The sequence below is a fragment of the Lissotriton helveticus genome, chromosome 4_2, assembly GCF_964261635.1.
Source record: "Lissotriton helveticus chromosome 4_2, aLisHel1.1, whole genome shotgun sequence".
NCBI classification, from domain to species: domain Eukaryota; kingdom Metazoa; phylum Chordata; class Amphibia; order Caudata; family Salamandridae; genus Lissotriton; species Lissotriton helveticus.
In genome coordinates, this window is record NC_136064.1 from 87,314,373 (window position 1) to 87,332,335 (window position 17,963).

At 45.4% G+C, this 17,963-nt stretch overlaps 1 long non-coding RNA gene across 1 annotated transcript in view; it reads left to right on the forward strand.

Annotated features, from left to right (window-relative positions):
- The window catches only part of LOC144752207 (uncharacterized), a 240,893-nt gene that overhangs the window by 169,894 nt on the left and 53,036 nt on the right, over positions 1 to 17,963 (forward strand). The gene's annotated exons all lie outside the window — the stretch shown is intronic.

The window sequence follows — 17,963 nt, forward strand, 5'->3', positions numbered from 1 at the left end:
GTAGACACTGCAACTAGGCTGGGCTGAGATGGAGCATGGGGAGACACGGGAGGGGGAATATACACGAGGTCAGGTAGAGGGGAGGAAAGAATGGGGAAGACTTCCAAAAGGAGAAAATGCGGAGACAATGACGGGGCGATATTTCAAGGCGGAAGACCGACATCAGCCAGGAATGGCAAACCGAGAGGCAGTGGATGGACCATGGACGAGTGTCATCACTTTGTCAACAGTTCTGCAACGTGTGGTCCAGCCAATGCAGAGCGCTTGCGGCTAATGGGCTAGCAGAGAGGAGGGGGGTGAAAGCGAATTATGTTTCAAGGGGACAAGAGGCGGTGAAAGGAAGACGTAGAGAATGGACAGCAAGAGGGCGGGAGGGACGAGTGGAGGGAGGGACAAGAGGAAAGGAGGAGGGAGTAAGAGCGGAGGATGGGGAGCAGGTCAAGAATTGGAGGGAAATGCCACAATGCTCGGCTACAAGGTCAGGAAAAACAACAAGCAGGCCTGAGGTGGAGGAGGCGACAGATTCACACGGAGAGTCGAGCCAAGGTCTGGCCTGGCTTTAACGGACTTCACACCAGCTGAGCCGGCAACATGTTTGGTACCGCGCTGCCAAGTAAAATAGGACAAAGACTCCACAATTCTAACACGCGGAAGCGTTTCAATAATCTATTATATGAAACACAAGAGACGTTTTTGACTAGACTCTTAGACCTAGCGTCCATGGCTTGGCATTCCTCCAAACTTTTCGCCTTCACTCCTGTACGTTGCAGAACTCGTTTTTGTTGACACGAGGGTTCTATGCACTTTACCCCTGCTTTCCAGTGCTAAAGTGCTTTTGCTCTCTCCTTCAAACTTGGTAAGATTGGACTACATCTAACTGGCACATTTAATTTACTTGGAAATCCCTAGAAAATGGTAGTACACATACCCAGGGCCTTACTTGTAGGCTGCAGCCCTTATTGTACCACCCACTAAGTAGATTAAAACATGTATCATGCCTGCCACTGCAGCCTGTCATACAGTTTTAAACTGTCATTTCAACCTGGCAAAATAAGCCTTTTGCCAGGCCTAAACCTTCCTTTTTAGCTCTTGCTGAAGCAAGATGTTTGGCGAGATTCTAGTAAGGCTTACGAAAAGTCTCCCTAAAATGTGGATTAGACACAGTTCATGTGAGCCAGGCTCGTGCACATCACCAGCCACATCGCACTCCATACACCATTTGTCTGCGACTTCAAAGCAAGGCGCTCCCCCGCCCCCATCAGACTTCCCAGGAATGCGCTTCTCCGCGCAATGCCAGAGCTTGTTTTGTAAAGCTCTCCAGTGTTACTCCCAGGCCCCCGGCTTCCACCTCCCTCCTAGCGTCTTATCTGAATGCCCTCACTACATGTCTGTTCTGCAGCTAAATCACCTTCTCTGCTTCCATCTCCCTCCTAGCGTCTTATCTGAATGCCCTCACTACATGTCTGTTCTGCAGCTAAATCACCTTCTCTGCAGGTCGCATCACTGTCGCAGCGCACTGTCAAATTATCTCCTCTAAATCATAACATTCAGCGTTAAAGCATTACTGTTTCTTGTTCGTGAAGAGTCTTGTAACCGCCACCACGTCCACCACCCACCACCACCACCACCATGTCCACCACCACTACCACCACCACCACATCCTCCACCACCACATCCACCACCACGTCCACAACCACCACGTCCACCACCACCACATCCACCTCCGCTACATCCACCACCACCATGTCCACCACGTCCACCACCACCACTGCACTCAATGCAACATTGCTCACTAATGGTTGACTGCATCATCACTCTCATTTCCACAATCACCACATCCACCACCACTACGTCCACCACCACCACGCCCACCACCACCACGTCCACCGCACGTATCACGTCCACCACCACCACCACGTCCACAATCACCACCTCCACCACCACCACATCCACCACCACCATGTCCACCACCACACCCACCTCCACCACCACCACGTCCACCAGCCACCACCACGTCCACCACCACATCCACCACCATGTCCACGACCACCGCCACCATGTCCACCACCACCACCACTACGTCCACCACCACCATGTTCACTACCACTATGTCCACCACCGGCATGTCCACCACCACACCCACCTCCACCTCCACGTCCACCACCACCACACCCACCACCACGTCCACCTCCACCACCACGTCCACTACCACCACCACCACATCCACCACCACCATGTCCACCACGTCCACCACCACCACATCCTCCAACACCACCACGTCCATCACCACCATATCCACAACCACCACGTCCACCACCATGTCCACCACGAGGCCACTACCATATCCACCACCACCACCACGTCTACCTCCACCACCACCACCACCACATCCACTGCCACCACCATGTCCACCAGCAAGTCTACCACCACGTCCACCACCACCACGTCCACCACCATGTCCACAACCACCACCACTATGTCCACCACCACCATGTCCACCACACCCACGTCCACCACCACGTCCACAACCACCACCACACCCACCACCACCACGTGCACCACGACGTCCACCACCACGACGTCCACCACCACCACGTCCACCTCCACCATGTCCACCACCACCATGTCCACCACCACGGCCATCACCACGTCCACTACGAGGTCACCTCACTCTATCTATCGCCCTCACTCTATCTATCTATCACCCTCACTCTATCTATCTGTCGCCCTCTATCTATCGCCCTCCCTCCCTCTGTCTATCTATCACCCTCACTCTGTCTATCGCACTAACTCTATCGCATCATTCAGCACCACCACAGCATCAATCTGTTCAACCATTCAACAACTGGATCAAATATGTTCTCTCAATGTTTCAAGCTTTATTACAAATGTCACAAAAAGATGTTAATATTTCACTTCTGTTCTTGGATTTTCATCACAATAAAATACATTGAACATAATCTTCATAGAAGTTATTTACAAAAGTTTAACCTATTGCCATTATAAATTACAATAGCTTTTATTTAAGTATTAATTATTAAAAAAAAATTAAAGGCATTGTTATTTATAATATCAATACATCTAAGTCACGTAAATAAAACACATATTGCATTACAAATGCTATAGGTGTCACATTTGCGAAAGTTAAAACTATTGGCATTGTAAATGACAAAGCTATTAATTTCGCTATTTTCAAAACCAACACATAAATAAAAAATGTGCCATTTACAATACCAATAGCTCAAACTTTCCTAATGCGAGACCTATTGCATTGCTAATGCTTGTAAGCCACCCCTAACGTATGCCCTAAAGGCAGGGATCATGGTATCGCATTTTCCCCAGCCTGGAAACCCGCCAATTACCATGCCACACACGGAGCTTAGCATTACACGTCTTTCACATGTAGCTGCAAACTCCATATTCTAAAATAAGCTTTCATGGCATTGCGCATTGACACCCAAGTCACAGCTCTAAGGAGTCTGTTAGGAGCCAAACAGGTTCTGCCATAAAATAGTGCAAAACACTATTTCCCTCTGTTCATTTATTTTTTATAAATCATTGTGTGTATGTATATGCCTGTGTGAAAAAAAAATATATATATCCGGGTATGAAATTGAATGTGTGTATTTGGCAAGGGCAATTTATTTTAAAATCTCGTTGTAGACAACATTTTTTGTTTCATTAGAATCGGGACGGAGAAGGCCCAGCTGCAGCCCTGGTTGATGTTAGCAGGCGCGTGTAATTGGTGTAGTGATCCGCCGCCTGAGCCCGGCTACAGCCCTGGTTGATGTTAGCAGGCGCGTGTAATGTCATTGAATGAGAGAGTTATCAGCCGCCGGTAAATCTGTTTAATGAGAGAGTTGAGTGACAGTGAGTAGGAGAGGCTGCGGTAATTGTCCCCGCAGACACGCTCATTTGCGTGTTCCCCCCTTGAGGCCCATATGCAGACCTGTTTGATGTTAGCAGGCGCGTGTTCCCCCGCTTGAGGCCCAGCTGCGGCCCTGGTTGATGTTATAAGGCGCGTGTAAGTAGTGTACTGATCCGCCGCCTGAGCCCGGCTAGAGCCCTGGTTGATGGTAGCAGGCGCGTGTAATTTCATTGAATGAGAGAGTTCAGTAACAGTGCGCAGGAGAGGCTGCAGTAACATTACTTACAACGCTTCCAGCTGAACGCGTTTGTCACGCCCCTAGCACAGGGCCACAGCAGACGATCTTCTGATTAATGTACGACCCACATGGCATGAAGGGCGGAACGTAGCACACTCCCCCAGCGTTTCTCACGCCCCCAGCGTGCCCCTTGATGCGGCGCAATTGCGATCACATGGCATGAAGGCTGGACACACGCCCCCAGCGTGCCCCTTGATGCTGCGCAGCAACGTAATTGGCTCTTGTATGTACGACTCACATGGCATGAAGGGTGGACAGACGCCCCCAGCGTTTGTCACGCCCCCAGCGTTTGTCATGCCCCCAGCACACGCCACAGCCCACAATATGATGGCCGTACCACACGCCCCAGCGTTAGTCACGCCCCCAGCTCACGCCCACAGCACAACGCAGACACGCCCACAAGGGACTACTTTGCTGGCATGGTTCTTTTACCTTTTAAAGTTATATGGTGGCCATCTGCATAGCCTATGTCCTTCTGCTGCAATTGCCCTTTCCAACGCTGTATTGGGTGTTGTGATTGGTGCTGTGGTTACTGATATTACCCGCCTCAAAGGTTTGGACTCTCTCTTTCTAATATTAGTATGGATATGGATATCTATACTACTATAATAAAGGAGAAACTTTCAGGCTTTGAGGCGGGTAAACTCCGGAACCACTGCGCCAATCTACACACCCGATACACCGTACCGTAGAAATCGTCAGGGTGTGTAGATGGTTATAGGCTATATAAACTTTAAAAATAAACCTTATTTAAAAAATGTATATTAAAAAAAAAGTAGTCCCCCCCCCCCAAAGTAGCGCCGGCCACGACGTGCGTGCTCACGTCGAGGAGCGGCGTCACAGCGGCGTCAGAGGAGCTCCGGACATGGCGCGGGGGAGGAGCGGTCACGTGAACAGCAGCGGACAGGCCAGTGGCGGTGCGACCAGCGGAGAGGCGTACATGGCGCGGGGGAGGAGCGGCGGCGGACAAGCAGTGAGGAGCAGAGCGGCGAGGAGCTGTCAACTCAGGAGCGGCGGCTGAGGTAAGCAGGCGGGTGTCCGGCCAGGCGGGGAAAGGGGACTTACAAAAGCCTGAAAGCTCCCGGACAAGGTTGGGACGGGCTGCTAGTATATATATATATATATATATATATATCCAAGTGTGTTGGCCCCGGGGAGGGCTCTCGAGCGCTCTTGGGCGGTGCGTTTCAGGTGCAACAGAGCCAAGCTGCCTCAAACATTGCTTCGTTCTCTGCGAGTACGCAGAGTCTTTTTCCAGCGCACTCCCAGCTTTGTAATCCTTCAAATAAGCAATAATCCAAATGCGGTTTTCAAAAGAATTTAATTTATTCGCAGCATTCCCAGCAACACTGCTATACGCGTTTCACGGCACACGCCGCTTGTTCACGAGGCTGGATTACCACAATTGTTCATAGGCGCAGGTTAAATAAAATGTGAACAGTGAAAAAGAACTCGTAAAACCGGAAGTGACACACTGTATGACCACTCCAATCAAATCCCGCTAAGCATTGTGGTCTTTGTAGTCTGTTTTGTTTCCTTTTTTTAATTCGAGTTCATTGTGTGATGTTGTCCTCCAGTGGAGTTATGTTTGCTCAGTATAGAATTCTGGGATCTATTGGCTGTATGTGTATGGGTAGTTTTGACCATTTAATTACAAAATTAATTTTAGGTCAAAACGATTTACCCTCTAGTGGGTATTATACATATAAGTCCCATTGTTGTTTTACCAAGTCTACCCTGTAGTGGGTTTTAAATAATTGGTGTTGTACTGCCCCTGGAATCGATGGTTACCTGCCCAGAATACCAATATTAGTGAAGTACAATATTTCCTAGCGGTGTATTATAGTGTAGGTGAAATTGTGCAAGGGGGAAATAAAATTGAGGGAAATTAATTAAGGTTGGTGTAATAAAACCAAGAAGTTCAGCATTACGGAAATAGTACTCAATGGCATTTACAATATTTACAGTGAGGTAACGTAGTGATTACAGATGGTAATGTAACTCCTCATCCTGGTTGAGGCCATGTGGAGTGGGAGTTCTGAAATTGAAGATATGTTTCGACTCTTTCTGTCTCAAAGTCCTTTCACGATCACCCCCACGGGGGTGAGGTGCCACAGTCTCTATAGCATATCATTTTAGTTCTTTCCAGTTGCTGGCATGTTCCTTCTCCATATGTCTTGCCACAGCATTGCTCCGGTCACAGTTTATCGTTGCCCTGACATGTTCAAGAATGCATTTTTTTAGTTCGTTTTTGGTGCTCCCTATATATTTGAATGTACACGGACACTCTATGGCATAGATCGCAAACTGACTCTTACAATTTATCAATTGTTGGATCTTCCAAGTTTTTTTGATGGCCATCACCATTTCTTTTTTCTGGAGAGCAATTTGGCAAACTTTACATTCTGTACATTTGAAAAAACCTTTGGGTTTTAACCAGTTATTCGTTTTTTTAGGGGCCTGAAAGTGACTATGGACTAATTTGTCCCGAAGATTTTGTGCTCTTCTATAAGTGACATTGGGATGGTCACCAACAATCTTTGCAACTGTGCTGTCCATTTGTAAAATATGCCAGTTCTTTCTCAAAATATGCATGATTTGTTTGTTTCCTGTGGAATAGGTGGTTATGAGTCTTATGGAGTTTTCTTCCTCCAATTTTTTCTTTTTTTCTTTGAGGAGTTCCGGTCTATTTTTCTCTTCTGTTCTCTGCAAAGCTGTTATAATTGTTCCATGATTATAATTTCTCCTGTAGAATCTTGAAGCAGCTTGTTTCTGATGTTTCTCCCACTCTTTATTCTCCGAGCATATTCTTTTGATCCGGAGGAATTCCCCATATGGGATATTTTTGATGAGGCTGGGCTGATGAAAGCTTTGTGCATGCAGCACTGAATTCGTTGCTGTTGTTTTCCGATGTAAGGTTGTTTGAATTTCGTTATTCGCAACATAGATTTCCGTATCTAAAAAGACCACTTTTGTATCACTGATATCATATGTGAAATTGAGTTTGAAATCCGAACTGTCCAGGATTTTAAAATATTCCTCAAATTCTTCCTCACTGCCATCCCAAGCCAATAATAAGTCGTCAATGTAACAAAGCCACGTTACAGTCTTATTTTGGAATCTCTCGTTGTCACCGTTCCATGCCCAGTCTTGTTCCCACAGTCCCGTTGTTAAACAGGCTTACGATGGACTGAATGAAAACCCAATCCCTGTCCCTTTTGTTTGCTTATAGATTTGGTCATTGAACAAAAAGGCATTTTGCTCTAGGCACATCTTTATCATTTCCAATAGCATTTTGTTATGATTAGTGTACTGTATATTTCTTTCAGCTAGGAAATGTCCACATGCTTTCAATCCGTTGTCATTTTGGATGTTTGAATATAATGACACCACATCCATGGTAATCAGTTTGTAGGTTGATTGCCAGGGAATCCCTTGAAGATGCCTGAGTAGATCGCCTGTATCTTGAAGGTACGATGTTAAGCTTTTTACATAAGGTAGTAGAAACAAATCAAGATCGTTTGCCATGGGTTCAAATAGTGACTCCTTGGCCGAGATTATTGGCCTCCCTGGTGGTTTCATGGGATTCTTATGTATTTTCAGAAGAAAATATATAGTGGCCATTTTGGGGAAATCTGTCTTTAGATATTTAATCTCATCCTCACTCAAAAGGTTTTGTTTGAGCCACACATCAAGTTTAATATCCAATTCCTCCTTCCATTTCGCGGTGCGGTTACTTGGCATTTTAGCATAGTATTCTTTGTTTTTCAATTGTGAATATGCTTCTCGCATGTAGGCCTCTTTTTCCAGGATGACTACGTTGCCCCCCTTGTCTGCTATCTTTATTTCAATACTTTGATCTTTTTTTTAAATTGGTCAGAGCTTGGTATTCATTGATTGAAAGGTTATTTCGAATTTGGTAGTTTGTAAAGATCTTTAATTACACATTCGTGGAAGGTGTCAATTTTGTTACCTGGTGGTAACTGCGGATAGAACTTGGAAATCGATCTCATTTTACTGCATCCTGCTCCCAATTGTTTGGAGTGCATTTCAATGGATCCCATCGCCATTTGGGGGTCCCTGTCTAGTTCCATTAGAGTAATGAAACTTTGCGCATCTCTCGCTTGAAGCGTCATTGTTGACTGAGGAATTGTTGTCCGATGTTTTGCCGTATTTGAATTTTCTGTGAACAATTTTGCTAGTTTCATTTTTCTTATATATTTATATAAGTCTATTCTCGTCTCTGCGAGGTTTATTCGGTTTGTTGGACAGAAACTTAGACCCCGTTTTAAAATGTTAATTTCCAATTCCGAAAGTGTTTTTTTGGAGAGGTTGATGATTTCGAGTTCTTTATCTTCACTCTCCTGTTCAGGGTGCTTGTCCTCGGGTATTAATTCCATTTCTGTTGCATGCTTATGGTCAATGTTCCCACTCGACCTGTTCCAAAAGTTTTGCTTGCCCCTTCGTTTCCCTCTCCTTGTTGGTTTTGTTGGGCATTTCCTCGTCCTCTTCCTCTGCCTCTCATTGGGCTTGGGGATGGTCCCATCTTTTCCCAATTTTTTTGCTGTAAGGCCAATTTCATCTCGTCTAAAAAAGAGACCTTGGCTTTTTGTGCCCTTAGTTTACTTTCATCTCCACTCAAGCTTGCATCTGTGGATGTGAGGGATGACAAGCTGCCAGTTTCGGCTTCAAACAATGGTCTATCGATGTTTTTGAACTTATCGAATTTGCGAGCATAGGTGAATATGCGACCTTCTGAGTAATCTTCCTTATCACGTTGGAATTTATTTTGTTTGCGTGTTTTCACTGTCAATTCATGTTTATTGATATAGACTTCAAGTTCTTCCTTGAATTTTTTAAATCAGTGTCCATATCCAATGTGGCTAGCTCTTTCTCTATATCCTTTAGTTGTTTAGTGATTTTTAGAAAAGATATATCTATATGTCTTATCAGGATTTCCATTAGACCCAATGACGATTTGAGGATGTATTCTCCCCATTCGCTGAGTAATTCATTGCTGGTGTCCTGGTGGTTCGGCATGAGATTGATTCTTAGTCCACATGGAACTCTCTGTACTTCCACGTATGTTTTTTAGGGCTGCCACCTCCCACCATTTATTTATTTGAAAGTCTTTCCCAAGCTCTTAATTTGTTCTTTATGTCTGGCTTATGGCTTCCTCTTGTGACGTCACTGTTCGTGACTGTCGCATCTTCGAAAAAGGTTTCTATCTCCGCGTTTCTGTCGACTTCCCGTTTGTCCATCAGTGTGCCGGGAAGTTTCTAGTGCTTGCTTGCTTAATCGGATTTATTAGAACCCACTTCGCCGGGGTCTATATTGAGTTATATGCCGATTGATGTTACAAAGCTGGTTCAAATTGCGGGGTAATTATTCAGTTTTAGGTTTCAGGATATGATTCCCCGAGTTCTTTGACCGGTACCTCTTTCTGAGTTCCCACTGATAAAGAAACCAACCGACTTTGCTTGGTGATTGTAGCAATGATGTTTCAAAAAGAAAGTAAGCAGGCTTACCCCACGCTGATACTCCGAGGTTGACGTCCCCTCCGGTCCGTTTTTCCCATTTCTCTTCACGGGTCCACTTTTGCTTGTAATAATCCTTTTTGATGTGAATGTCGGCGTTCGCTCGAGCCCAAAGTAAACTTCCAAGTGTGTTGGCCCCAGGGAGGGCTCTCGAGCGCTCTTGGGCGGTGCGTTTCAGGTGCAACAGCCAAGCTGCCTCAAACATTGCTTCGTTCTCTGCGAGTACGCAGAGTCTTTTTCCAGCGCACTCCCAGCTTTGTAATCCTTCAAATAAGCAATAATCTTTTGAAGGATTACAAAGCTGGGAGTGCGCTGGAAATAGACTCTGCTTACTTTCTTTTTGAAACATCATTGCTACAATCACCAAGTAAAGTCGGTTGGTTTCTTTATCAGTGGGAACTCAGAAAGAGGTATGGGTCAAAGAACTCGGGGAATCATATCCTGAAACCTAAAACTGAATAATTACCCCGCAAGTTGAACCAGCTTTGTAACATCAATCGGCATATAACTCAATATAGACCCCGGCGAAGTGGGTTCTAATAAATCCGATTAGGCAAGCAAGCACAAGAAACTTCCCGGCACACTGATGGACAGACGGGAAGTTGACAGAAACGCGGAGATAGAAGCATTTTTCGAAGATGGGACAGTCACGAACAGTGACGGCACAAGAGGAAGCCGTAAGCCAGACATAAAGAACAAATTAAGAGCTTGGGAAAGACTTTCAAAAAAAGAAATAAATAAATGGTGGGAGGTGGCAGCCCTAAAAAAATATGTGGAAGTACAGAGAATCCCACGTGGACTAAGAATCAATCTCATGCCGAACCACCAGGACACCAGGAATGAATTACTCAGCGAATTGGGAGAATACATCCTCAAATCGTCATTGGGTCTAATGGAAATCCTGATAAGACATATAGATATATCTTTGCAAAAAATCACAAAACAACTAAAGGACATGGAGAAAGAGCTAGCCACATTGGATATGGACACTGATTTAAAAAAATTCAAGGAAGAACTTGAAGTCTATATCAATAAACATGAATTGACAGTGAAAACACGCAAACAAAATAAATACCAACGTGATAAGGAAATTTACTCAGAAGGTCGCATATTCACCTATGCTCGCAAATTCGATAGGTTCAAAAACATCGACGGACCATTGTTTGAAGCCGAAATTGGCAGCTTGTCATCCCTCACATCCACAGATGCAAGCTTGAGTGGAGATGAAAGTGAACTAAGGGCACAAAAAGCCAAGGTCTCTTTTTTAGACGAGATGAAATTGGCCTTACAGCAACGAAATTGGGAAAAGATGGGACCATCCCCAAGCCCAATGAGAGGCAGAGGAAGAGGCCGAGGAAATGCCCAACGAAACCAACAAGGAGAGGGAAACGAAGGGGCAAGCAAAACTTTTGGAACAGGTCGAACGGGAACATTGACCAGAAGCATGCGACAGAAATGGAATTAATACCTGAGGACACGCACCCTGAACAGGAGAGTGAAGATAAAGAACTCGAAATCATCAACCTCTCCAAAAAAACACTTTTGGAATTTGAAATTAACGTTTTAAAACGGGGTCTAAGTTTCTGTCCAACAAACCGAATAGACCTCGCAGAGACGAGAATAGACTTATATAAATAAAAAAAGAAAAATGAAACTAGCAAAATTGTTCACAGAAAATTCAAATATGGCAAAACATCGGATAACAATTCCTCAGTCAACAATGACGCTTCAAGCGAGAGATGCGGAAACTTTCATTACTCTAATGGAACTAGACAGGGACCCCCCAAATGGCGATGGGATCCATTGAAATGCACTCCAAACAATTGGGAGCAGGATGCAGTAAAATGAGATCGACTTCCAAGTTCTATCCGCAGTTACCACCAGGTAACAAAATTGACACCTTCCACGAATGTGTAATTAAATATCTTTACAAACTACCAAATTCGAAAATTCAAAATAACCTTTCAATCAATGAATACCAAGCTCTGAACAATTTACAAAAATATCAAAGTATTGAAATAAAGATGGCAGATAAGGGGGGCAACGTAGTCATCCTGGAAAAAGAGGCCTACATGCGAGAAGCATATTCACAATTGAAAAACAAGCATTGAAAATGCAATAGGTCTCGCAATAACGCGAGTCTGAACTATTAGCATTGTAAATGATTATGCCCTTTATTTTTGCGTTCTGGTTTTTGGAACATAAATAAAAGGCTTTGCCATTTACAAGGCCTTTAGCTTAAATTTGCGTTAAAACGAGACCTATTGCATTGCAATGGTGGTGGTGCTGCTGAGTTTTCTCTGAATCTGCACCCACAATCTGCACCCGTGTGTGAGTGGCGCTGCGTGTGTGAGTGGCGTTGCGTGTGTGAGTGGCGTTGCGTGTGTGAGTGGCGTTGCGTGTGTCAGTGGCGTTGCGCGTGTTAGTGGCGTTGCGCATGTCAGTGGCGTTGCGTGTGTGAGTGGCGTTGCGTGTGTGAGTGGCGTTGCGTGTGTGAGTGGCGTTGCGTGTGTGAGTTGCGTTGCGTGGCTGAGTGGCGTTGCGTGGCTGAGTGGCGTTGAGTGTGTGAGTGGCGTTGCGTGTGTGAGTGGCGTTGCGTGTGTGAGTGGCGTTGCGTGTGTGAGTAGCGTTGTGTGTGTGAGTGGCGTTGCATGTGTGAGTGGCGTTGCGTGGGTGAGTTGTGTTGCGTGTGTGAGTGGTGTTGCTTGGGTGAGTGGCGTTGCGTGGATGAGTGGCGTTGCGTGGATGAGTGGGGTTGCGTGGATGAGTATGAGTGGGGTTGCGTGGATGAGTGGCGTTGCGTGTGTGAGTGGTGTTGCTTGGGTGAGTGGCGTTGCGTGGGTGAGTGTGGTGTTGCGTGGATGATAGTGGGCTTGCGTGGGTGTGAGTGGCGTTGTGTGTCTGTAAGTGTTGCTGTGTGGGTGAAAGTGGCACAGAGCCTTTGATGTGACATTTCAGGTGCAGAGCAACGGGTGCATATGCATAGGAGGAGAATACAGGTATATGGCATGTGAAGATATCAGGTGGAAAGATTGGGTAGGGAAGATAATAGGTTCAGGGCTTGCAAGGCATGAGTAGAGTAAAGCATGACAAAATGGTGCAAGGCATGAAAAGAAACTAATGCCAGGTGTGGAAATTGAGGAGTAAAAATAACGATACGGCATGAGATGTCCAGCAAGAGAATATAAAATGTGTGCCAAATTCAGGTGGCATGGGTAGGTAATCTAGTTCAAGCAACTGTGATATAAGTGACATCACAGGCTTTGGTGTGCAAGGCTAGCGAAGGGCCGTCACTGATGTAAGGCTTAGGAAGAGAACATAAAACGTCGAAAACAAGGACAGCGAACAAGATAGCTGTCTGACCGTAGCTGATCCGAAAGTTGCCTTGTTTGCTATGATTACAAGTGCAAAGAATGTCCCGAGAAGGTAGGGAGTGCAAGGCATGATACAGGAAATTATGTATGCCTTAAACCATGGTAATGTAAGCAAACTGATACAAGTTGATCGGCCGGGAAGCGGCCAGGAAACACAAGTACGGCCGGCCACATAATTAGGGGAGGAGAAGCCGCACAGCACACGCTGGGAGAAGGCCTTTGATGTGCTGTGCGGCCGCGATGCGCGCTCTGTGCTGGGGGAGGGCCATTAGGAACAGGAACAGATGGCCATGAAAGTGTATGGGCCAAATGCGCGTGCCTGTACGTGCACTCGAAGAAAACGCCACGGAAAAAAGCGGTGGTTTGACTATCCGATGGAGCACTTGAATTCTCCCCCATTTCCCATTGCTTCGCAATGGAAAAGGACGAGACCTAACAAAGAATACTATGCTAAACTGCCAAGTAACCGCACCGCGAAATGGAAGGAGGAATTGGATATTAAACTTGATGTGTGGCTCAAACAAAACCTTTTGAGTGAGGATGAGATTAAATATCTAAAGACAGATTTCCCCAAAATGGCCACTATATATTTTCTTCCGAAAATACATAAGAATCCAATGAAACCACCAGGGAGGCCAATAATCTCGGCCAAGGAGTCCCTATTTGAACCCATGGCAAACTATCTTAATTTGTTTATACTACCTTATGTAAAAAGCTTAACATCGTACCTTCAAGATACAGGCGATCTACTCAGGCACCTTCAAGGGATTCCCTGGCAACCAACCTACAAACTGATTACCATGGATGTGGTGTCATTATATTCAAACATCCAAAATGACATCTAATTGAAAGCATGTGGACATTTCCTATCTGAAAGAAATATACAGTACACCAATCCTAACAAAATGCTATTGGAAATGATAAAGATGTGCCTAGAGCAAAATGCCTTTTTGTTCAATGACCAAATCTATAAGCAAACAAAAGGGACGGTGATGGGGTTTTCATTCAGTCCATCGTATGCCTGTTTAACAATGGGACTGTGGGAACAAGACTGGGCATGGAACGGTGACAACGAGAGATTCCAAAATAAGACTGTAACGTGGCTTTGTTACATTGACGACTTATTATTGGTTTGGGATGGCAGTGAGGAAGAATTTGAGGAATATTTTAAAATCCTGAACAGTTCGGATTTCAAACTCCATTTCACATATGATATCAGTGATACAAAAGTGGTCTTTTTAGATACAGAAAACTATATTGCGAATAACGAAATTCAAATAACCTTACATCGGAAAACAACATCAACGAATTCAGTGCTGCATGCACAAAGCTTTCATCAGCCCAGCCTCATCAAAAATATCCCATATGGGGAATTCCTCCGGATCAAAAGAATATGCTCGGAGAATAAAGAGTGGGAAATACATTAGAAACAAGCTGCTTCAAGATTCTACAGGAGAAACTATAATCATGGAACAATTGTAACAGCCTTGCAGAGAACAGAAGAGAAAAATAGACCGGAACTCCTCAAAGAAAAAAAGAAAAAATTGGAGGAAGAAAACTCCATAAGACTCATAACCACCTATTCCACAGGAAACAATCAAATCATGCATATTTTGAGAAAGAACTGGCATATTTTACAAATGGACAGCACAGTTGCAAAGATTGTTGGTGACCATCCCAATGTCACTTATAGAAGAGCACAAAATCTTCGGGACAAATTAGTCCATAGTCACTTTCAGGCCCCTAAAAAAACTAATAACTGGTTAAAACCCAAAGGTTTTTTCAAATGTACAGAGTGTAAAGTTTGTCAAATTGCTCTCCAGAAAAAAGAAATGGTGATGGCCAAGAAAAAAACTTGGATGATCCAACAATTGATACATTGTAAGAGTCAGTTTGCGATCTATGCCATAGAGTGTCCGTGTACACTCAAATATATAGGGAGCACCAAAAACGAACTAAAAAACGCATCCTTGAACATGTCAGGGCAACGATAAACTGTGACCGGAGCAATACTATGGCAAGACATATGGAGAAGGAACATGCCAGCAACTGGAAAGAACTAAAATGTTATGCTATAGAGTAGTGGCACCTCACCCCCGTGGGGGTGATCGTGAAAGGACTTTGAGACAGAAAGAGTCGAAACATATCTTAAATTTCAGAACTCTCACTCCACATGGGCTCAACCAGGATGAGGAGTTACATTACCATCTGTAATCACTACGTTACCGCACTGTAAATATTGTAAATTCCATCGAGTACTATTTCCGTAATGCTGAACTTCTTGGTTTTATTACACCAACCTTAATTAATTTCCCTCAATTTTATTTCCCCCCTTGCACAATTTCACCTACACTATGTCGGGATTGGCAGCAGCGCAAGAATCAATAGTCGCCACTAACTTTGTTCTGATGACCAGCAGAAACGATGTCGGATGATAAGCCCCCAGTCCCCCCTAGACACGAGCCCAACAGCGGAATACTAACCCTCTGCGTGACTTCGTGCCAAGGGGGGAAAAGGGGAAGTGGATAAAACAATAAACGGGCTGTGGTGGTCTTCTGCGGGGTCCCTCAATATTCGAGCCAATGGACTGCGTGATATCAGAAGGTGTGTCCACGCTGCATATGGAAATGACAAAACAGAAGGATTAACACAAATCCTCTGATGAGCTATAGTAAAGTCCAGAAACCTTCTCTTATTACTCACAAGAAAGTCACACAACCCAACCATGTAATTCCGGCTCTTTGCACAACTGCAGACATGACAAACAGGGAAGATGTTTTTAACCCGTAGGAGAAGTGCTGAGTTATAATTCCTCCCAAAGGACAGTCTATATATGCCACCGGAGAACAGAACAACAGGAGCGCACTAGAAACGAGGTTCATCAAGATTTAGGTATTGTTGTTCATTGCACAACACGAGTTCAAATTAATGTCTGTTCGTAATTCTCCTCTGTGAATTACACAGCAAAAACAGCAACCATCCGATTAGGATTCCCCTGTTTACGAAACACTGCAGTACAGAGTCAGTTAGGAACTCGACACCCAAAACGTGACTCTTACTAGATCTGAAAGGTATTTCAGAGAGCGCGTCTTTAAACATCAGACGCGTTCCCTAACAATGACCTTCCTTTACCCGCAAATGCCAGGTAAACGCAAAACCACGCGTTTAAACGACACCGCGGCTATACTCTAACAAAGTAAACAAAGGAACAGAAATAGACACGAAGAAGGCGAGCCCGCACTCCTTTCGTTTCAGTACTTAGCGCAATTCACGAACTGCACACGGAATCCAGGAAACAAGGTCAGAAACGTTGTCCAGGCACAGCAGGCTTCTATCTTCCAGCTGAAATCCGGCGGGGATCACCATCCGCCATCTCCACACAATCCAGGTTGATTGACAAGCACCTTCCTCTTGGGAGGGAGGTGCTTTTGTAAGATCCGCTCAGTAACTCCGTTCGCCTGCCCCTTAGCATGCTGGTAGTTGTAGTGCTTCCAGCCATTGTCCTTCGTACTATGTTGAACACACAGACAACGGGGTACCCTAGGATGGTATGGCATGCGCCCTCGTGACCACGAAATCGCTACAGAACCCCCTCTCAAGTACTGCCGACCCGGCGGTCGACCCGGCCTACCCGGATGCAGGGCATGGAAACGTTCCATCAACTCTGGACAATTCAAGTTACCCACAGGTTCCCATGTTCTTTCTTCAGGTCCATAGCCCTTCCACTCCACCAAATACTGCACCCTACCTCTAACCAACCGGGAGTCAAGAATGGCCTGCACCTCATACTCCTCCTGGCCATCTACCTCAACAGGAAGAGGTCTCTCAGGTAGTCTCATACTGGGAGGGCAGGGTTGGAGGAGGGAAGCATGGAATACGGGATGGAGCTGCCATGAATCAGGAAGGGAGAGTTTCATCGCCACAGGATTGATAACCTCAACTATACTGTACGGACCCACATATTTCGGCTTCAGTTTAGTAACCCCTTTTATATGGAGATTCTTAGTGGAGAGCCATACTTTATCCCCCACCTTGTAGTCTGGTTCTAGGGTCCTTTTCTTGTCGGCAAAACGTTTCTGTGAGGACTGAGCAATGGCTAGACTGTGTTTTGCAGCTATAAGCACCGCTCTGAGATGTGCATGATGTTCATGAATACTGGGTACAGGAGAGCGAACAGGCCAATCAAACGGGAGAGTGTTGGGCAACGTGGTCCAGTCCATGTTATTTTGCAGAGTGAAACATCGAAGGTACTGTTCCAGCGTCTGGTTCAGACGTTCTGTTTTACCATCTGTTTGGGGATGGTAGCTGGAGGAGAGTCGTGCATCAATGTTCATTATCTTGCAAAGCGCCCTCCAGAACCGAGATGTGAACTGAGTCCCCCTGTCGGTTATCAGAACACAAGGGATACCATGAGCCCTTACAATGTGCTGGAGAAACACCCCTGCCAGTTCTGCAGATGTGGGCAATCCTACCAACGGTACGAAATGTCCCATATTTGTCAGGTGGTCTACAGCAACCAAGATCACGGTCTTTTCTTCACAGGGTGGCATTTCAACTATGAAGTCCATTGATAGCGTATGCCAGGGTTGTGGAGGAATAGGCAAAGGTCTGAGGAGTCCTATAGGTTTTGCATGGATAGCCTTTCCTTGTGCACAAATTGCACAGTTCTTAATGTATTGTCGTACATCCTGTTAGACCCGGCTTCTTGGGCACCAGGGCACTCAGGGGTAACTGCGCTCGAATTGCATCAACTGGAGTGTTCCCTCACTGATGTCCTGGGGCCTCAGTACTAAGGGACCCAAAACTGGATAACCAAGTACTCCTCTCCAGCACTTGACTCTCTCAGGGTAGCGAGACAGAGCAGTCCAAGGCTTACTCAAGGAGGT